Genomic DNA, 24121 nt, shown 5'->3' with positions numbered 1-24121 from the left:
GCGCACGTGGGCGGATAACAAACAAAAATACCTATCTAATTACTCTAACAGCCTTATACAAGTGTTAAAATGAAGGCAACATGTGATGTAAGTGTCTATATTAGCTATGTTAGCCTACTATCAAAATGACTTTAAAAGTCGTATATAAGTTTTATAATGAAGGCAACACGTGATGTAAGTGTCTATATTAGCAACACATGATGTAAGTGTCTATATTAGCAATAGTAGCCTACAATGAAAATGTCTTTAAATGTCTTATATGTGTTATAATGAATAAAACACATGATGTAAGTGTTTATGTCAGCCTACTATAAAAATGATTACTTGGGCTTCTTTGAGGGTGAGATAACTCCTGGAAGTGACTGGCTTGGAATGGCCAAATGTATAGATGTGTGTGCTAAAGTTAAAAGAAACCTCAGGCTGTTTTCTTTTTAATAGATTTATTACTATCTTTGCAAGCTGGGTAACGTTTGCTGTGGTCTGGAACAACATGGCACACAAACGACTATCAGAAATGAAGACATGCAAATATATATCAAATATACCTACAAACGAAGCATAATGATGCAATATGTACATACAGCTCGCTTAAATAGCATGTTAGCATCTATTAGCTTGCAGTCATGCACTGACCAAATATGCCTGATTAGCACTCCAAAAAGTAAATAACATCAACAAAACTCACTTTGATGCATTCACACTGTCACGCCCATGAGATCTTGTTTTGTTTTTGGCATGTTTGGTTTTATTTCTTGGACACTTGTTTCCTGCTTTGGCACTCCCTTCTTTGCTTTGTTTCCATGCCTACTCATTGATTTTCACCTTGCCCTCATGTCACGCCCCTGTCCTCACTTCTCACACCTGCTGGTAATTATCACGGCTATTATTTAAGCCACAGTTGCCAAGTGTTCAGGCTGGCAACTTCTCAGATTCCACAACTGCTTGATGCCATGCTACGCTGTTTATTATTTCTGTCCATGCCACGTAAGTTTTTGGTTTGTTATTTATGCCTCAGTGCAAGTTTTTGTTTCATGTTTATAGTTTGTAGCCATTGTGCTAGTCTTTTGATGCCAAGTGTTTGCACCTCCTTGTGAGTGCCCTTTGTTTGCCTTTTTGTAGTTTACTAGAGTAGTAAATAAAATGTACTCACATTCACGTCTCACTCGTGCCAACTATCCTTTGCGTCGGCGAAACAACCCACGCCATAGTCTCAGTCCTGACACACACACAGTATAAAATGTTTGGTGGACAAAACAAGATAAAGGACATTATCAATCAATCAATCAATCAATGTTTATTTATATAGCCCCAAATCACAAATGTCTCAAAGGACTGCACTAATCATTACAACTAAAACATCCTCGGAAGAACCCACAAAAGGGCAAGGAAAACTCACACCCAGTGGGCAGGGAGAATTCACATCCAGTGGGACGCCAGTGACAATGCTGACTATGAGAAACCTTGGAGAGGACCTCAGATGTGGGCAACCCCCCCCCCCCCCTCTAGGGGACCGAAAGCAATGGATGCCGAGCGGGTCTAACATGATGCTGTAAAAGTTCAATCCATAGTGGCTCCAACACAGCCGCGAGAGTTCAGTTCAAAGCGGATCCAAGACAGCAGCGAGAGTCCCGTCCACAGGAAACCATCTCAAGCGGAGGCGGATCAGCAGCATAGAGATGTCCCCAATCGATACAGGCGAGCGGTCCATCCTGGGTCCCGATGAGCGGTCCATCCTGCGTCTCGACTCTGGACAGCCAGTACTTCATCCATGGTCATCGGACCGGACCCCCTCCACAAGGGAGGGGGGGACATAGGAGAAAGAAAAGAAGCGGCAGATCAACTGGTCTAAAAAGCAGGTCTATTTAAAGGCTAGAGTATACAGATGAGTTTTAAGGTGAGACTTAAATGCTTCTACTGAGGTAGCATCTCGAACTGTTACCGGGAGGGCATTCCAGAGTACTGGAGCCCGAACGGAAAACGCTCTATAGCCCGCAGACTTTTTTTTTTTTAGGACAAAACGGCGCTCGCCAATACTCTCATCCGTAAAGTTTAATCTAGTAAGTGGGGAAGGTTTGTGTCATAATTCTTCTCACACAGAAACCATATTCAAACAACTTTTACCGGGGCGGTATAGCTCGGTTGGTAGAGTAGCCGTGCCAGCAACTTGAGGGTTGCAGGTTCGATTCCCGCTTCCGCCATCCTAGTCACTGCCGTTGTGTCCTTGGGCAAGACACTTTACCCACCTGCTCCCAGTGCCCCCCACACTGGTTTAAATGTAACTTAGATATTGGGTTTCACTATTTAAAGCACTTTGAGTCACTAGAGAAAAGCGCTATATAAATAAAATTCACTAACTTTTTCCCATGTTCATACATTTTCGGAAAAAAAAGCTCCAGGGAGCCACAAGAGCCCCCTTTTAAACGTTAACCGAAGCCCTTTAAAAGGCTACTTTGTGTCTTCTCAGTCTGTCATCACTCTCCCCTGTGACTTCCCTCCTCTTCTCTTATTTTCCTAACACTCTCTCTCTCTCTCTCTCTCGCCTCCTCCTCCATCGCAACCCATTTCTGCCTCTTATGAAGTGTGAAAAATGATCGCTCGCAGGATGAAGTGGACAGACTTTGCCGGCGTAATGGCCTGACAAAATGAATCGTGGCCTTCCTCGCCATCCATCACCGCTCCGAGGCGACCGTGGTTAAGATCTGTGAAGGTGCCGGCTTATTGATTACTGCTTGTAACTACAGAGTGTCTGATTCAGTGTTTGCGGCGCGGCGGGAGACGGGTGGAAAAAAAAAAAAAAAAAGGGGGACGCGCTCAGAAATCCTATTTTGATAGATTTTAAAATGGTGAAATATTGATTTCTGTCTGGTCCAAGGTCTGGGCCGAGCAGGCCGCGGCCATTTGTCGGACCGATAATGCCGGACGTTCGCTTCTGCCGGTCGCCATCAGTCATTGTGACAGCCGGGAAAACACGAGGGAGGAGGGATGGGACGATGGAGGGAGAAGAGAGAGGAAGAAGATAAATACAGCCAGCAGGGATGGGCAGCGTTCACATTGGAACCGATACGGTAGTGCCGCTAGGGGTGCATGCCTGATGCAAGAGGCTGCTTAACACCTTTCTTACATCACCACCATACTTGCCAATCCTCCCGGATTTTCCGGGAGACTCCCGAAATTCAGCGCCTCTCCCGAAAACCTCCCGGGACAAATTTTTCTCCCGAAATTCAGGCGGAGCTGGAGGCCACGCCACCTCCAGCTCCATGCGGACCTGAGTGAGGACAGCCTGTTTTCACGTCACTGCCCAATGACATTATAACTGCAAAATGATCGAGGGCGAGTCCTTGATTTCTTATGTGGGTTTATTGTTAGGCAGTTTCATTAACGTCCTCCCAGCGCGGTAACAACACACAACAACAGCAGTCACGTTTTCATCTACCGTAAAGCAGTTTCGTCTGCCCTAAACAGCAATGTTGTGACACTCTTAAACAGGAAAATACTGCCATCTACTGTACATGCATATGGTTAGAAAAATAGAGACAGAGAATAGAACAAGGATGGAAAATTCAACCCTTCACTCAACAATGAGTAGATGAGTGTAATGTGTGTGTATATGTGTAAATAAATGAACACTGAATTTATAGTATTTTTTGCGCCCAACAAAGCATTTATACTGTAGGTATTGCATTTATTACACACTATCTCTTTGGCAGTTACGTGCATCTTAACACATTTGGAGGTGTTGAAATCCATCCATCCATCCATTTTCTACCGCTTATTCCCTTTGGAGTCGCGGGGGGCGCTTGTGCCTATCTCAGCTACAATCGGGCGGAAGGCGGAGTACACCCTGGACAAGTCGCCACCTCATCGCAGGGCCAACACAGATAGACAGACAACATTCACACTCACATTCACACACTAGGGCCGGTTTAGTGTTGCCAATCAACCTATCCCCAGGTGCATGTCGAAATCGCCATGTAAAATTGCAAATGCTAATTAGTAGCTTGTCAATGATAAATTCAATATAGATTAGCATGGAGCTAGCACAGTATAAAATATAAAGCCTTAGTGTTTTCTATACATTTTCTCTGAATTCATCCATCCATCCATTTTCTACCGCTTATTCCCTTTCGGGGTCGCGGGGGGCGCTGGCGCCTATCTCAGCTACAATCGGGCGGAAGGCGGGGTACACCCTGGACAAGTCGCCACCTCAAAATATTTATTATTTTACATATTCTCTTTATCATATTATATTTTGCAACGTTTCACTTGTTGCATCATGCTGTATGCTTGTTTTGATTTTACTATTTCTATTTGAACTATATGAAGCTTTTTGTGAGCTCTCTCTAAGAGAAGTGCGATATAAATAAAAATCCACTTGCTCAATATTCGGCGTGCTTGTAACACGGCCTGGAAGCAGTTTGGCTGAGTTCGCTCTGAGTGACTGTTTCCCTGCCAAGTGCTTGAGCCTGTAACCCTACGAGACGTAAGTGAATATTCCGTTCTACACACAACATGTAAGTAAACACACACTCCTCCTCTTCCTCTTCCTCTTCCTTTTTCTCCTCCTCCTACTACTACCACAAGGGGATAATGAACAGCAAATCAAAGAAGTGACAAGCTTGAAACCCTACCTCATTTGTGGAGAAAAAGACTACAGCTGTACATCTACATTCAATCTCTTGATTAACGAGCGCTAGTCTGAGCTAACCAGCACAGCTGAGCTAATGCTGCTCGGTCTGAGCGCGCTCTCGCTGACGACACTTAGTAAAAGGCGCCTCCTTTTAAAAAGGCCCGCACACACTCTGCTCTCATGAAACGTCTCTCAACTGCAAACGGCAGATATTTGATTTTTTATTTTAAGTCATTTTTTTCCATCGTAACAAATTACATTTATAAAAAAAAATATTTGTTAGCGATTCACTTCCTTTTGTGGGGAAGTAACAAGTAACTATAAATAATAACTTTCCAAGAGTCATTCGTAGAACACTGCTCAAAAACAAAGTAGGGCTCCACTTTTTAAAATGCACTAGCTAGATGCTAATTTACAATGGATTTGCCATAGCCATTTCACACGGTGATTTCAACACCTCCGCATTTGCCAAGATGCGTGTTACTATCAACTGCTGTGTAATAAGTGCAATAATTGCAGTACAAACACTTAGTAGGACTCAAAAAAAGACAAGACCGGCCCATTCTGTTGTGGCACATGTGCAATCTGCGTCTCCCTCCGCTGCGGGTCCACCCAGACGACCCGCTGACAGCGCACCCGGACACGCCCCCGCTCACGCTGAACGCAGCACGCCCACGCAGCGACAAGCCTGCACTCATTTATCAACCTGCTCACCTGGTTCTGATGAGGGCAAGATCAATAAAGGACCAGTGGACCCAAGGATCAGCGCGGGAACTTAGTTCTCATATGGTGAACCTACCCACCGCCGCCTGCAGAGGGAGCTGTGCGTCTCACTTTTCCCCGGATCTCCTTCTTTCTCTGATTGCCTCCTTCGTTCCTCGACTCCTCGCTCGCCCCCGGACAACCACGACTCGCTCCTGCCTTTCGACTCCGCTGAGCCCTTGGACTTCCCTGCCTGACAGCACCCCGTCTTCAACACTTATGGTAAAACGCTCCAATTAAATACTTCACATAGTCTTACACCATACACACTCTTGGGTTTTAGACACACACCATTCTATAGTTTTAGTATTTTCTATTATCATTATTATTATTAGTACTATATATTTATATATTTACTGTATATATATATTAAATCTCTGTACACTACTTCCACATGTTGTCCGTTTGCCATCACATCCCTTTGTTAAACCATAACACATTCAACCTAACGGCAAAGACTACTTCAAGCAAGCAAGCACTGCTGCTAACTAAGGGGCTGGAATTGCAAATACTACTGTTTAATACTTGAAAAATGAGACTCTGAAGTACTCCGTTTTTTTTTTTAAACAATTAACATTTTTTGAAGACATTTTAACTCACAAAAATACAGAAAATTGGTACCGATTCCCAGGTAGCAGACATTCAAAGGTAGCCATCTCTGTGACGCACACAGGAAGCATTAAGGAGTTTGGAGACACATCTGCTGAGTCAAGCCAATTTATTTGTGCCTCGTTGCACCGATAAGCTTCAATTAATCACACTTTTAAAGCTGAACTAAAGCAAACCAAATTCTCTTCCTGAGGTCTTGCACCTCGCGCAAGCCTGGGAGATAGCGGGCGGGGAAAGGCTCGGCCCCGCATATGAAATCGTGCGTCGTTTGATAGCCGAACTTTAGCGCACGGGTGGTGAAAAAGACGTCTGCCCTTCAACTGGTTCCACATAGCTGCATTGTCTAATTACAAGGAGCACACATCAGGCCTGGGAATCTGCTGAATTAACATAATGTTCACATTCGGAGTCAACATGAGATGAAATTCAAACGACACGCTCCGTGGAATAAACGTACATTTCATGTGCTGAGATTTGTATCATCTCCAATTACCACTCCACCTCCACCTGAAGACAGCATAAGTCCTTTCCAGACGGTTAGAAATAAATGCTGTAAATTCTGGACTACAAGCCGCTCATTTTTCCTTACGCTTTGAACCCTGCGGCTTACAAAACGGTGCAGCTTATTCATGGATTTTTCATGTTAAAAATAGTTTAAAATAAAAACCCAAGCAATTACACCTAAAAGTGTTTTATCGTTTGTCCTATGGCGCCGTCTTATGGACGAGGTGTCCGTCCATTTACGCGTCGTGTTTTTGTTAGAATAATTATGTGCAAGTTATCACAAAAGTTTCCGTTTTCAGAAACTTCCGGCGTAGCTGTTACGTCGGGAACGCACTGTGGATGCGCGTGGTGTCACCCCAAGATGCACGAGGACCAGACAGGCAGGAATAGCAGGTAAGAGCGTGGTTTAATATAAAATGATAAAACAACACTGGTACAAAAGGCAAAATAAAGCGAGTGCCTACGCACGGGAAGCTAATGCTAAACTTAGCATGCAGTCCAAAAAGTCCAAGAAGAGTGTGCTAAGGAGCTACTTAGCAAAGGTACAACAGACTCAGGAAATGCCAACGTGACTGTTGCTTACCGCAAAACAAACCATCCAGGAAGAACTGAGCTCGAAAACAGGCTTAAATACTCAAGCAAACCATCAAACTCAGGTGCGCGTAAAAACAAGAGCAGGTGGGTCGAATGTGAAACCAAGGTAACCAGACAAAACAAGGAAGTGCACAAACCAGGGATCGGAAGAGTCAAAAAATAATCAAGAAAACACACAAAAAGGACTCAAGAACAAAAACTATGTATGATCCGGGAGGCGGATCATGACAGTACCAAGTCAAAGGCTTGTAAAATTCCATTGTGTACGATGGGAGGAGACGGGAGGGGTTATCTATTTTGATCCGAGACCTGCTCAAGCTCGATCCAGGACCAGTCAAAGCCATCTTTTTCTTTTGTGTTAATGTGACCGAAAACAGCTGTTGCTATGTAAACAGGGAAAGTCCAAATAAAAAGTATAAAAATACAATCTTTCGCCAGAGCATGCTGAGACACTCAATCAATCAATCAATCAATCAATGTTTACTTATATAGCCCTAAATCACTAGTGTCTCAAAGGGCTGCACAAACCACAACACAAACCACTACCACATCCTCGGTAGGCCCACATAAGGGCAAGGAAAACTCACACCCAGTGGGACGTCGGTGATAATGATGACTATGAGAACCTTGGAGAGGAGGAAAGCAATGGATGTCGAGCGGGTCTAACATGATACTGTGAAAGTTCAATCCATAATGGATCCACACAGTCGCGAGATGCCAGTCCAAAGCGGATCCGACACAGCAGCGAGAGTCCCATTCACAGCGGAGCCAGCAGGAAACCATCCCAAGCGGAGGCGGATCAGCAGCGCAGAGATGTCCCTAGCCGATACACAGGCAAGCAGTATATGGCCACCGGATCGGACCGGACCCCCTCCACAAGGGAGAGTGGGACATAGGAGAAAAAAGAAAAGAAACGGCAGATCAACTGGTCTAAAAAGGGAGTCTATTTAAAGGCTAGAGTATACAAATGAGTTTTAAGGTGAGACTTAAATGCTTCTACTGAGGTGGCATCTCGAACTGTTACCGGGAGGGCATTCCAGAGTACTGGAGCCCGAAATGAAAACGCTCTATAGCCCGCAGACTTTTTTTGGGCTTTGGGAATCACTAATAAGCCGGAGTCCTTTGAACGCAGATTTCTTGCCGGGACATATGGTACAATACAATCGGCAAGATAGGATGGAGCTAGACCGTGTAGTATTTTATACGTAAGTAGTAAAACCTTAAAGTCACATCTTAAGTGCACAGGAAGCCAGTGCAGGTGAGCCAGTACAGGCGTAATGTGATCAAACTTTCTTGTTCTTGTCAAAAGTCTAGCAGCCGCATTTTGTACCAACTGTAATCTTTTAATGCTAGACATGGGGAGACCCGAAAATAATACGTTACAGTAATCGAGACGAGACGTAACAAACGCATGGATAATGATCTCGGCGTCTTTAGTGGACAAAATGGAGCGAATTTTAGCGATATTACGGAGATGAAAGAAGGCCGTTTTAGTAACGCTTTTAATGTGTGACTCAAAGGAGAGAGTTGGGTCGAAGATAATACCCAGATTCTTTACCGTGTCGCCTTGTTTAATTGTTTGGTTGTCAAATTTTAGAGTTGTATCATTAAATAGAGGTCGGTGTCTAGCAGGACTGTACAAGGGTGCAAATTTCCAAACATTTTCGGGGGGGAAGTACTGTGACAATCTGTCACTTCATTTCGGTTTGTTTCCTTGTTTTTGCATTTACTTCTCTTTTTTTGTTCCATTTCCTATTTGTCTCCGAGCACTGTTTGATCACTCACCTGCTGTTGATTGGCAGGTGGTCCACACCTGCTGCCAATTAGCGTGCCCTATTTATTTATGCCTTGTTTTTGAGCACTGCTGAGTGCCTGAAGACCGCTTTATGTTGTGGAACGTTTACGTGCAAGACGGTTTAGCTCGGTTGGTAGAGTGGCCGTGTCAGCAAGAGGGTTGCAGGTTCGATTCCCACTTCCGCCAACCTAGTCACTGCCATTGTGTCCTTGGGCAAGACACTTTACCCACCTGCTTCCAGTGCCACCCACACTGGTTTGAATGTAACTTAGATATTGGGTTTCACTATGTAAAGCGCTTTGAGTCACTTGAGAAAAAGCGCTATATAAATATAATTCACTTCATTTCTGTTGATGATAATAAATACCATCTTACTTCATCGTCCATGGTCCATGCAGGAACCATCTTTGGGGTCTCAAAAACTGCAGCCATGCAATTTTCTCACAAGTATGAAGTAAGGCAAGATTATTTTATAAATGTCTCCGCAATACGTCCATTGTTTGATTTCAAATTTCCGGGACTCCCAAATACACACAAAACAGGTACCAGATAAAAAAAAGTTGGTTGTGCACAATAGGGGCCCCTTTAAAGTAGCACTGAGTCATTTTTCAACATTCAAAAAATATTTTCATAGCTTTTAGGACGATACATGGACTTAATGACATAAGAAAGTGAAAAGATGGAAGTCCACGCGTGCCGCCAGAAAAGTTCAAAGGAGAAGAATAAGAAGGCCTATGTGCAATTACACGTGCAATTAAAAAATGGACACATTTCCTAATACTCTCTCTTGAATGCACGTTCAGAAATGAACTGAAAAAAATGAGGTTTTAATGAGTCTCTTTGTATGAAATGATTCCGCAATAATGGGATTCACCATATTCAGATTTATTGAAATCCATCTGCATATGCCTAAGTTATGCAGAGTTGATTTATAACATCGTACAGTAGTTTTAATAATATTTGTGTTCTAATCATGGCAGACTTGGCAAAAGACAACAAAAACAACCATTTTATACAGATTTCAATTCACAACCTTATCTTTTTGAATCTGAATATACAGAGGACGAACTGCTGGTTATAGAAGCCAGTGTTATAGTTTGCAAGGGGAGTGACGGCAAACGGACACCAGGCGGCTGTAATGTTCAATAATTTATTATATACATATATTCTAAATATATATATAATAAGAATACTAAACAATACTAACGACCAAAACCAAGGAAATGAAGTGTGATAAAAACTCAAGAGTGTATGGTGTAAGACTAAGTGTGTAAATTAATTGAAGTGTGTGTTACCAAGTGTTGTAGATAGCGAAGGAACAAGGCAGTCCGAGAGGCAGGCAGATGAGAAAAGGCAAGATCCATGTTCAGGCAAAGGTCGGGAATCGAGGAAGACATTCCAAAAACACAGGGGGAATGAACAGACAATCTCGAAGGAGAAAGACTCGGAGGGAAACACTACAACGGTCAGCGAACGTCAGGCTTACGGTAGACCATTTGAGGACTAAGTTCCCGCGCCGATTTTTGGGTCCACTGGTCCCTTTTTACAGCTTATCGTCATCAGTCACAGGTGTGCAGGTTGACTGATCGTCTGCAGGCTTGAAGTTGCGTGGGCGTGCTGCGATCAGCGTGAGCGGGGGTGTGTCCGGGTGCCCTGTCAGCGGGTCCTCAGGGTGGACCCGCAGCGGAGGGAGACGCAGATTGCGCATGTGCCACAACAGCCAGAGAGGATGTTGGAGCAGACGGAAGCTGAGAGAGTGAGGTGAAAGTGACTCGAAGCTGCAAAATGTGGACTTTAAATGGAGTGCTTACCCACATAAACCGGGGGAAAAATGCATCCTATGTGTATTTTTACAACTACAGTACACACGATGTCTGGCTAGCTGTGTACGAACAAAACGTGAAATAATACTTTACAGTTACTGTAATATGATTGTTCATGTTTTTCACTCAGTACAAATTGGTGTCGTATCGCAGTGTTGTGCATTATAAACTCAAACACGTTATGTGTCGTTGTAGAAGCTAGCTTATCTCTTTCCGTTATCTAACCTGCGTGATGAGTTTGGCAAGTGTTAAGATGAGATGCATTTTTTATTTTTATGAAAGAAACTGCTGTTCTAAATGTGTCCACTGGATGTCACAATAGCAATTCTGTTAGGACTAGCAAGTGGTATAAAGTAAAGCGTGGCTGCGGCTCCTCTACCTCGATCCAAATGGAACTTAAAACCTGCCGTTTTATGTCTTCTGCTTCGAACAAATCGTTGTTTGGCACCTTTACTACTCCAAAATGTCTCTGTCAAAAACGAGAAAACGTAACTTTTTTGAATAGTTTTACCTCCGTTTCTTACGGTTTGTTGAGTTAGCACTGGATTGAAACGTTGACATGACAAACGAGGTATTTGATAGCTAAAAGAGTTTACATATGTTTTTGTTATGTACGGGGGGAGTAGACGGCACAGACGATAAGGGGGTCTAGTAGCTATGTTTTATTTTATATAGATATATATATATATATATATATATATATATATATATATATATATATAATAAACTCGAGAATGGAGTGTGACTAAAATCCAAGAGTGTGTGTTTGTGTGAGACCATGTGTGGGAATTACTTGCTGAGTGTTACCGTGAGTGTTGAGCGAGAGGCGGAAGTCCTGGAGGGGAAAGGCAAGCTTGAACGTCCGTGAGACAGGCAGGTTGTTGGAGGTGTGTAGCGTTCATCAACAGGTCCGTGTCCATGCAGGAGTCGAGGATCGAGGGAAGCAGTCCAAAATCCAGAGAGGAGTCGAGGCACACAGCTTGATCACGGGGAACAGGAACGGCACTGCGGTGAACACAAAAGGACATGAGACATGGGAACTGGGAAGTTACAGTGGGAGCAAGTACGCCCTAGACGTGATGCTTACAACGAGGAGTGAACTACGTTCCGGCACAGGATCTTCGGGTCCTCTGGTCTTAATGCTGCTTGTCTTAAATAGTCCTAGGTGCGCAAAATTGCAGATTGCCTGCAGCTTTGCCGGCGTGTAACCTGGCCTAGAAAGACTGTGACTTATTGTTTAATCCTGGCTTTGTAGAAACACTGAGACGAAGTCCAAGCTTAGTGTGTTTTTGAAACTGCACCAATTTTCTCTGAATTTTTAACAAATTTGCAGTGTTTTGTTCAGAGGATTCTTTATGATTTGTTGGTTTCCAGAATGTGATTGTTCTATTTTTGACCAAAGTAAAACAAAGAAAACAACACGAAAATGTCTTTATTTTTAAGTTATCATGCCATTATTTTACCACTACGGCTAGATTGGAGATAGATTTCCTCCATGCGACCTCGGAGCTAAAATGAGTTTAACACACCTGCACTAATGGTAACTTAAGCTCGCCGGAGGAGTCGAGGAACACAGCTCGACCACGGGGAACAGGAAAGGCACTGCGGGGAACACAAAGGACATGAGACACGGGAACTGGGAAGTCACAGAGGAAGCAAGTACGCCGTAGACGGGATGCTTACTACAAGGAGTGAACTACGTTCCGGCACAGGATCTTCGGGTCCTCTGGTCTTTATGCTGCTTGACTTAATTAGTCCCAGGTGCGCAAAATTGCAGATTGCCTGCAGCTTTGCCGGCGTGTGCCCGCAATGCGGCCAGACCGAGCAGAGGTGTGTCCTGCCCCAGAAAGACTGTGACTTTAATCCTGGCTTTGTAGAAATGCTGAGACAAAGTTTAAGCTTATTGTGTTTTTGAAACTGCACCAATTTTTTCCGAATTTTCAACAAAGTTGCAGTGTTCTGTTCAGAGGATTCTTTATGATTTGTTGGTTCCAGAATGTGATTGTTCTATTTTTGACCAAAGTAAAACAAAGAAAACAACCCAAAGTTGGGAAGTCACAGAGGAAGTGTCACATGCGGGTCGCATTTTAATGCGGGATCGTTCCTCCAGTGCAAATATAGACACTCCTGACAACAACGTAAAGGTAAGGTGATTTAATAACAAAAACACTGGTGCAAAAACAGACCAAAAGAACAAAAGAAATGCGTGCCGAAACGCACAGAAGCTAATGCTAACATTAGCACAGGATCAGGGAACAAGAAATCTAGAACAAACCAACGTAACAGTTGCTTACCGCAAACAAGGGACCAAGACCGACTGACGGGACAAGGCAGGCTTAAATAGGAAAGTAATTAACAAAAACAGGTGTGCGTCTAGAACCCGCAGCAGGTGAAATTAATACATTACCATGGTGACCAAACTAACTCACAAGGTGCACAAACAAAGGGAGTCCAAACTAACAGAAAATAACTAAACTAAACATGATCCAGACCACGGATCATGACAGGAAGCAAGAACGCCGTAGACGGGATGCTTACTACAAGGAGTGAACTACGTTCCGGCACAGGATCTTCGTATCCACTGGTCTGTATGCTGCTTGTCCTGATTAGTTCCAGGTGCGCTACGTTGCAGATTGCCTGCAACTGTCATACTTTATATTTTTTATTTGGAAAAAAATTAAAAGCCTAAAACAAAAACAAACAAATCTGCTTGCAAAATTCAGATGTAGCCGAAAACCTCCCTGCTGTTCTGGGATTAATTCCCCATGATTTTTGTGACAGGGTTATGAAAATAAATAAAACAAGCTCTCTGTCATTTAATAAAAGAAAAAAGGGAATATTTTCCCATTGATTCGACCAATCATCGATAGAGATTTCTTGGAAGGTCGGCTCTTGGCTGGTCAGTCTCCCGCTGCTTGTATTTCAACACTCCTTGCACCGTGGCCACAGCACTGTGGTCTGAGAGGCTTTAGTGCGCCATCCAGCCCAAGTGGATTAAGGGAATCACTTTTCCAGGCGGCGTCTTCTGCCAACACTTGGCCACCAGCAGACATCTTGGCCGCCGCCACCATCCTGACAGAAGCCATGCAAGGAGGTCCAATTTTTATTTGCGCACAATTGTACGAAAGGGTTTATGAAGTCGAGTTCCTTCCACGGGTCGTTCAGCGGATGGAACCTTGAAGACCAGTGTTTGTGCTGGAAGGACTGATAGAAATATGACAATCGCATGTGGGCGAGTGTCCTTCCAAACCAGGGATCGGTTCTCATAGTTCTGAGTGGCGGTGATTTGTGAGCTGTGAAATGGCTCGTTTGTCGGAGCCAGGATTTGAGGCCGGCAGCTGTGCGCGGTTTTCACAGTTGTGATGGTGCTCCAGCGATCCGACACACTCCAAACCCCTTCAGTCCCGCTCGACACGTACGTGTTGGCTTCCCAGCTGTAGCCTAAACCAGATTTGTTGGCGGCCCCAATTTGGTACTTAATATTATTTATTTATTATTATCTTCACTAATGTGTGAATATTACTTATTTATTAAAATCTTGAGCAATGCGTTATTATTACTTATTTATAGTTATCATCACCAATGTGTTATTATTACTTATTTATTATTATCATCACCAATGTGTTATTATTACTTTTTTATTATTATCATCACCAATGTATGAATATTATTTATTTATAATAATCATCACCAATGTGTAAATATTACTTATTTATTTTCATCACCAATGTGTGAATATTACTTATTATTATCATCACCATTGTGTAAATAATACTTATTTAATATTATAATCACAATTGTGTTATTATTGTGTATTTATTATTTTTTATCACCAATGTGTTAATATTACTTTTTTATTATTATTACCAAAGTGTTAATTTTACCCATTTATTATTCTCATCACCAATGTGTTAATATTATTTATTTATTATTATTATCATTCACCAATGTGTTAATATTACTAATTTATTGTTATCACCAATGTGTTCTTATCACTTATTTATTATTAGTGTCACCAATGTGTTAATATTACTTATTTATTATTATCATCATTAATGTGTGAATATTACTTATTTATCATTATCATCACCAAATTGTGAATATTACTTATTAATGATTATTATTATCACCAATGTGTGAATATTACGTATTTATTATTATTATCACCAATGTCTGAATATGACTTATTCATTATTATCATCACCAGTGTGTTAATATTACGTCTTTATTATTAACATCACCAAATTGTGAATATTACATATTTATTATTGTCATTCATACATACTTACATACACATATATATACATATATATATATATATATATGTATATATATATTTGTGTGTGTGTATATATATATATATATATATATATATATATATATATATGTATATATATGTATATACATATATATATACATATATATATGTATAAACATACATACATATACACATATACATATACACATATTGTATTAATATATACATATATACACATTTACATATATATATACACATACATATATACATATATATGTATATATACACACACATATACATTCATACATATATTTACACATACATGAATATATATACATACACATATACACACACGCGTATACAGTACACACACACACATGCACACACACGCATACACTTACACGTATACACACACACACATATATACAGTATATATATATATATACACACAAAAACACACACACACATAACATACACATATATGTGTGTATATATGTATATATATATATATATATATATATATATATATATATATATATATATCATCTCCGTAATATCGATAAAATTCGCTCCATTTTGTCCACTAAAGACGCCGAGATCATTATCCATGCATTTGTTACGTTTCGTCTCGATTACTGTAACGTATTATTTTCGGGTCTCCCCATGTCTAGCATTAAAAGATTACAGTTGGTACAAAATGCGGCTGCTAGACTTTTGACAAGAACAAGAAAGTTTGATCATATTACGCCTGTACTGGCTCACCTGCACTGGCTTCCTGTGCACTTAAGATGTGACTTTAAGGTTTTACTACTTACGTATGAAATACTACACGGTCTAGCTCCATCCTATCTTGCTGATTGTATTGTACCGTATGTCCCGGCAAGAAATCTGCGTTCAAAAGACTCCGGCTTATTAGTGATTCCTAGAGCCCCAAAAAAGTCTGCGGGCTATGGAGCGTTTTCCGTTCGGGCTCCAGTACTCTGGAATGCCCTCCCGGTAACAGTTCGAGATGCTACCTCAGTAGAAGCATTTAAGTCTCACCTTAAAACTCATCCGTATACTCTAGCCTTTAAATAGACTCCCTTGTTAGACCAGTTGATCTGCCGCTTCTTTTCTTTCTCCTATGTCCCCCCCTCCCTTGTGGAGGGGGTCCGGTCCGATGACCATGGATGAAGTACTGGCTGTCCAGAGTCGAGACCCAGGATGGACCGCTCGTCGGGACCCAGGATGGACCGCTCGCCTGTATCGGTTGGGGACATCTCTACGCTGCTGATCCGCCTCCGCTTGAGATGGTTTCCTGTGGACGGGACTCTCGCTGCTGTCTTGGATCCGCTTTGAACTGAACTCTCACGGCTATGTTGGAGCTACTATGGATTGAACTTTCATAGTATCATGTTAGACCCGGTCGACATCCATTGCTTTCGGTCCCCTAGAGGGGGGGGGGTTGCCCACATCTGAGGTCCTCTCCAAGGTTTCTCATAGTCAGCATTGTCACTGGCGTCCCACTGGATGTGAATTCTCCCTGCCCACTGGGTGTGAGTTTTCCTTGCCCTTTTGTGGGTTCTTCCGAGGATGTTGTAGTCGTAATGATTTGTGCAGTCCTTTGAGACATTTGTGATTTGGGGCTATATAAATAAACATTGATTGATTGATTGATATATATATATATATGTGTGTGTGTGTGTGAGTGTGTGTGTGTGTGTGTTATCATGCCATGATTAAATCAATATATTAATATATATTTATAATTTTTTTATGGAGGAATGTAGTTAAACAAAAAACTGGCACCAAATATAATTAAAAAGTATTGATTTTGAATTGAGAATCTTTTTGAATCGAGTATTGATTCTGAATGGAATCATTACCCCCAATAATTGAATTGAATGGTGTGGTGCCCACAGATTCACAGCCCTACTTGGAGTCCATCGTTATTATTGTTATTATGACTGCAACTTCTGAGGGTTCAGCCTCCCTTGTCTTTAAAAAAAAAAAAAAAAAAAAAAAAAATAGTGCCGTACGTGTTTCCAACTTTCCTCAAAGTTCCTTGAACGCACCACAATAAGTGAAACTTAAACATAACTTTGTCCGACGGTGCCGCAAATAGATTTATCATTTTGTGTACCTTTCCTCTGTCACCTCATCTACTTTCTCAAATGTTGGCGCTGCGTGTGAACACATGAACGTGAGCTCTGATGACGTTATAATGTCTGTGTTGAGTGAGAGATGGAACCTTCCATGCCGGGTTTGCCGCTAGCAGGAGGAATTCATCATTTTGCTTTTTTTTCCAAGGTGGGTGTAAGCAGGGTCAAATATCATCCCTGGGAGGCCGCATAGAACCGATACAAAACACTGATATCGTGATACAGTTTTCACCCAAATCGCCCAGTGTAGCTAAAGTTACACACTCCTAATTTGATTCAAACAAACAATATTTGTTACAGCGCACACGCAGTCCACTTTTCCCTCTTCTACGGGAGCACCGAGAAGCTCCCTGAGAGACACACCCCCGCACGCGCTGTGCAGACCACACCCCCAACGCCTTTGGTCGCAGGTAATCTGCAATCAACACACCTGGGCTATTAAAAGCCTCGCTGCTGACTTCTCCTCGTCGGAACGTAGCCCTGTGTACAGGAAGCTTCATGTGTCTGACTTCCTTCCTGCTCTCTCTCGTTTTGCTCGTTTTCCTCGTGCCTCGTCCTGATTGTCTTTATTGTCTCCTGTACCCTAACAGCCCCTGTGTCTCAGCCTTTGCTGTTGCTAATTCCCCTGGACGTTTTTTGCCTTCCCGATCCTCGACCCACACTTAAACTTCCAGACGCCTTTTCTCCTGCGCCACGACCCCCGCTTGGACCTCGGATCCCGTTTTGCGTCCTCCCCTCTGGACTTGTTCTCTTTCACATCTAACACGCACTCCAACGAACTCTCTGGTGTTTACATACGTTCATTTTCCACACCAATCATCAATCAGCACCTCCAAGTCCGAGTCCATGGTTCTCGCCCGGAAAAGAGTGGAGTGCCAAGTCTGGGTTGGGGAGGAGACCATGACCCATGCGGAGGACTTCAAGTACCTAGGAATCTTGTTTACAAGTGATGGGATATGCAGGCGGATCGGTGCGGCGTGTTCAGTAATGCGGACGCTGTATCGATCCGTTGTGGTGAAGAAGAAGCTGAGCCGGAAGGCAAAGCTCTCAATTTACCGGTCGATCTACGTTCCCATCCTCACCTATGGTCATGAGCTTTGGGTTATGACCGAAAGGACAAGATATGCCCACATATGCGGTCCTCTAAGGTTTCTCATAGTCAGTCACCGACGTCCCTTATGTGGGCTCTGTACCGTGGATGTCGTTGTGGCTTGTGCAGCCCTTTGAGACACTTGTGATTTAGAGCTATATAAATAAACATTGATTGATTGATTGATTGATTGATTGATTGATTGATGTCCCTCGGCTGGACTGGGAACGCCTCGAGATCCCCCGGGAGGAGCTGGACGAAGTGGCTGGGGAGAGGAAAGTCTGGGCTTCCCTGCTTGGGCTGCTGCCCCCGCGACTCAACCTTGGATAAGCGGAAGAAGATGGATGGATGGAAGTTTCCACACATTGTAGCATAACACCCTTTGTAATCATCAAGTGCTCAATAAAACCCGTTGAGCTTTACTCTCTACAGTTCCTCTCCTTCCTCCCTGTCGATACATAATATTATTGAATTTTTGATTAAAGAATTGATTTAACATGCCTTAATTCAGGGGTGTCCAAACTTTATCCACTGAGGGCCGCACACTGAAAAATCAAAACAAGTGGGGGCCATTTTGATATTTTTTATTTTAAAAAACAATACAATATATTTGTATAAAAAAGGCTTGATCCCAGGGACCCCAAAGGGTTTTGGTCAAAAAATATAAAAAAATGTGTCCTTATTCAGTATTATTTTTCTATTATTATTCAACTTATTAATCTCTAGATCCACATTAGGTCTATCCGTCAATTTAATGATTTCAAAGATTTAAGTTGTAAGCTCTTTTCATCACCAAAAAAAACTTTTTTTAATGAAAAAATCACAAAATAAGCAATATTTTCACCCAATGATTTTTTTAAGTGGAATATTTGAAATTATATAATTGGAACATTAAAAGGGTTAATAACTCATAACACCATTGATTTTAATTCTTTTTTTTTTTTTTTGGAGCAATGACATTAAAAAACAAATCACACTAAAATGATCCAAAATATTCTCCAAAAGGGTCCTACTCATTAAAGTGTTTTTTTTTACTGTTTACTTTTAACACGATAATCCCGAGATCAACTTCAGATCTATCCGTCTATTATAAGTTTTATTGTTGTTTATGTTTTTTGTTTGTTCATTTTAGGCCCTTCTTTAAAAAAAAAACAGCTCAGTTTTTTATATGGCAAACACAAAATATACTACATTTTCCCCCCAAAAAATGTCAAAGTGGAAAAATTAACGTGACCTAATTAGAGCCTTGAATAGGTCAATAATTCATACTGACATTGATTTAGATTTTTTAAAGAAAGAAACAGCCTGCATGGCAGCTTTGTGTTCTTAGAGTAAACATTGCAACATTTTCTTGTTACATTTCACCTGTTTGTGTCACATTTGAAGCACATTGTGATGCGGGAAGATGTCACCTCCAGATGCAGCAAGACCAGACAGGCAGGATAGCCGGTAAGAACTGATTTGAATACACAAAAGAGTAAACGAAAACTTGTACAAAACAGAAATGAAACGGCGCGCCTGAGCGTGGAAAGCTAATGCTACTAGTTAGCAAGCATCGAGTCCAAAGTGTCCACAGAAGCGCTTATCGAGTGCACAGAAGCTAAGACGTGACTTAGCAAGGTTAATACTAAGCTGAATAATAAACCTGACTGTTGCTTACCGGGGCTTCACGGCGGAAGAGGGGTTAGTGCGTCTGCCTCACAATACGAAGGTCCTGCAGTCCTGGGGTCAAACCCCAGGCTAGAGGATCTTTTTGTATGGAGTTTGCATGTTTTCCCCGTGAATGCGTGGGTTCCCTCTGGGTACTCCGGTTGATTGGCAACACTAAATTGGCCCTAGTGTGTGAATGTTGTCTGTCTATCTGTGTTGGCCCTGCGATGAGGTGGCGACTTGTCCAGGGTCTAAACCTATGCAAGCGTCAATATATACCTTCATGTTGCAGAAAAAAGACCATGTATTTTTTAAACCGATTTCCGAACTCTAAATGGATGAATTTTGGCGAATTAAACGCCTTTCTGTTTATCGGTCTTGTAACGATGACGTCAGAACGTGACAAACACCGGGTCTCAGCTCTGTTATTTTCCGTTTTTTCGACCATTTTTTGGAACCTTGGAGACATCATGCCTCGTCAGTGTGTTGTCGGAGGGTGTAACAACACTAACAGGGAGGGATTCAAGTTGCACCACTGGCAAGAAATCTTCCGCCAGACCCCCATTGAATGTCTGCACATTTTACCGGCGATGCTAAGACAGACATGGTACGGAGATGTATGGATAACCTGCAGATGCATTTGCAGCGATTAAGTCAACGAAATCACAAAGGTGAGTTTTGTTGATGTTGTTGACTTATGTGCTAATCAGACATATTTGGTCGCAGCGTGACTGCCAGCTAATCGATGCTAACATGCTATGCTAATCAATGCTAACATGCTATTTACGCTAGCTGTATGTACATTTGAAACTAGATACCCACATTTAATGCAAAACAAACACTTACCAATCGACGGATTTAAGTTGCTCCAGTGTCACAAGATGCGAAAGTCCTGATTGTTTGGTCCGCACATTTTACCGGCGATGCTAATAAGGCAGCCATGCTATGGGCCACTTCATTAGGTACACCCATGCTATGGCCGATTAGCGTCAATAGCTATTCGCTCAATAGCTTCAGTTTCTTCTTCAATTTCGTTTCCGCTATCTGCCTCCATACTCCGAGCATCTGTTTCAATACATGCGTAATCTGTTGAAACGCTTAAGCCGCTGAAATCCGAGTCTGAATCCGAGCTAATGTCGCTTTATCTTGCTGTGCTATTCGCCATGTTGTTTGTATTGGCAGCACTGTATGACGTCACAGGGAAATGTACAGTCGCATCGCAAATAGCGAAAATCAAACACTTTGAAGCTTTTTTTAGGGATATTCTGGGAGATGTAAAATTTTGAAAAAAACTTCAAAAAACAAAACAAGCCACTGGGAACTGATTTTTATTGTTTTTAACCCTTTTGAAATTGTGATAATGTTCCCCTTTAAATACTAAAGTAAACAATTGCCAACAGGTGTGCGTCAAAAAGCATAGCAGGTGGAAAAAAATGAGAAACCATGGAAACGAGATAAAACAGGAAGTGCAAAACTCAGAACAGGAACAGTCCAAAAATAATTAGAAAACCCCAAAACGGACTCAAAATCCAGACTCAGTTTTCTCTTTTATATCACTTTTTACGTTTTAAAAATGTTTCAATCGTATTTCTAAAATGTACCGTGGGGCCGTTAAAAAATAACCTGCGGGCCGCAAATGAGGGTCCCTGGTTCAATCCCCACCTAGTACCAACCTCGTCACGTCTGTTGTGTCCTGAGCAAGACACTTCACCCTTGCTCCTGATGGGTGCTGGTTAGCGCCTTGCATGACAGCTCCCTCCATCAGTGTGTGAATGTGTGTGTGAATGGGTAAATGTGGAAGTAGTGTCAAAGCACTTTGAGTACCTTGAAGGTAGAAAAGTATAACCCATTTATCCTTTATTTATCATTTAAAAATTTGAGTGTGATGTAAGCTTGGACCTTAAATCCTTCTGAATAGCTCTTAATCTTCTTCCCTTAATGCGATTTCAAATTACCGGTATTGAAATCAGCCTCCTCCATTTTGAAAATGATGACAGGGGAAGTGTCACTCGTGACGTCCCAAGTTTGACCAGGCGGTAATACTAAGCATGTGCTAATTATTTTGGGAAGCGAGTTTGACCCGGCAGTAATTTAAGGCAGGCACATACTATATGCCCTGCGGCAAAACAAGGAAATACGGTATGAGGTCCCCTCCAAGGTTTCTCATAGTCATCATCGTCGACGTCCAACCGGGGTGAGTTTTTCCTTGCCCTTATGTGGGCTCAACCGAGGATGTGGTTGTGGTTTGTGCAGCCATTCGAGATTTAGGGCTATGCACCTGGGGATAGGTTGATTGGCAACACTAAATTGGCCCTAGTGTGTGAATGTTGTCTTGTCTATCTGTGTTGGCCCTGTGATGAGGTGGCGACTTGTCCAGGGTGTACCCCGCCTTCCGCCCGATTGTAGCTGGGATAGGCGCCAGCGCCCCCCGCAACCCCAAAAGGGAATAAGCGGTAGAAAAGTGGATGGATGGATGATTGACTTTGGACACCCCTGCCTTAAATTAGAGATAAAACCTTTCCAATGAATACCAATGAAACCTTACCATGAATTGATTAACGTGGACCCCGACTTAAACAAGTTGAAAAACTTATTCGGATGTTACCATTTAGTGGTCAATTGTACAGATTATGTACTGTACTGTGCAATCTACTAATGACTACTCGGTCCCCCTAGTGGTTGTGGCCCCAAACAACCGCATAGAGTGCGACAAAAAACAAACAAAAAAAATCCCAAAAACATGCTTTTAAGTATGCACGACAATGACGACAAATGTCCCAACCTCAAGCTTCCCCCAGCGCTGACACGGTTAGAATTACGGCACCCTGGAGAATGGTTGGCGTGGCGACCAGGCAAACACTACTTAGCAACAGTTACCGGGGGTGGGCGGATCAGCACCCTGACTTACTGTACTTGCAACAAGCAGATTGTGCTCATGTATGGTGGCTGCTCCTCACAGGGAGGCAGAAGTGTAAATCCAAAGCTGAAAACTCCATTAGGCCGAGTCAGTCATGCATCCGTGTGCTCCGGTGCCAGACAGCTCTCGAAATCGACTTTTTTCCTTTTTTTTTTTTTTTAGCCTGACTGAAGACAACAATATGGGTTGTGTTGGGTACCGAGCACCGCTTACTTAGCCCACACACACACACACACACACACAAACACACACACACATTCTTTAGTGAGTGAAAAAAATGTGTCTGGGGGCCATTATATCTATTTTAATGAACACTAATACAAACCCCGTTTACATATGAGTTGGGAAATTGTGTTAGATGTAAATATAAACGGAATACAATGATTTGCAAATCATTTTCAACCCATATTCAGTTGAATATGCTACAAAGACAACATATTTGATGTTCAAACAAATGCAAATAATCATTAACTTTAGAATTTGATGCCAGCAACACGTGGCAAAGAAGTTGGGAAAGGTGGCAATAAATACTAATAAAGTTGAGGAATGCTCATCAAACACTTATTTGGAACATCCCACAGGTGTGCAGGCTAATTTGGAACAGGTGGGTGCCATGATCGGGTATAAAAACAGCTTCCCAAAAAAATGCTCGGTCTTTCACAAGAAAGGATGGGGCGAGGTACACCCCTTTGTCCGCAACTGCGTGAGCAAATAGTCAAACAGTTTAAGAACAACGTTTCTCAAAGTGCAATTGCAAGAAATTTAGGGATTTCAACATATACGGTCCATAATATCATTAAAAGGTTCAGAGAATCTGGAGAAATCACTTCACGTAAGCGACGTGGCCGGAAACCAACATTGAATGACCGTGACCTTCGATCCCTCAGACGGCACTGTATCAAAAACCGACATCAATCTCTAAAGGATATCACCATATGGGCTCAGGAACACTTCAGAAAACCACTGTCACTAAATACAGTTGGTCGCTACATCTGTAAGTGCAAGTTAAACTCTACTATGTAAAGTGAAAGCCATTTATCAACAACATCCAGAAACGTCGCCGGCTTCTCTGGGCCCGAGATCATCTAAGATAAACTAATGCAAAGTGAAAAAGTGTTCTGTAGTCTGACGAGTCCACATTTCAAATTGTTTTTGGAAATATTCGACATCGTGTCATCCGGACCAAAGGGGAAGCGAACCATCCAGACTGTTATCGACGCAAAGTTCAAAAGCCAGTCTCTGTGATGGTATGGGGGTGCATTAGTGCCCAAGGCATGGGTAACTTACACATCTGTGAAGGCACCATTAATGCTGAAAGGTACATACAGCTTTTGGAACAACATATGCTGCC

The sequence above is a fragment of the Nerophis ophidion genome, linkage group LG27 (assembly GCF_033978795.1).
Source record: "Nerophis ophidion isolate RoL-2023_Sa linkage group LG27, RoL_Noph_v1.0, whole genome shotgun sequence".
Classification (NCBI taxonomy): domain Eukaryota; kingdom Metazoa; phylum Chordata; class Actinopteri; order Syngnathiformes; family Syngnathidae; genus Nerophis; species Nerophis ophidion.
This window is presented reverse-complemented; position numbering follows the sequence as displayed.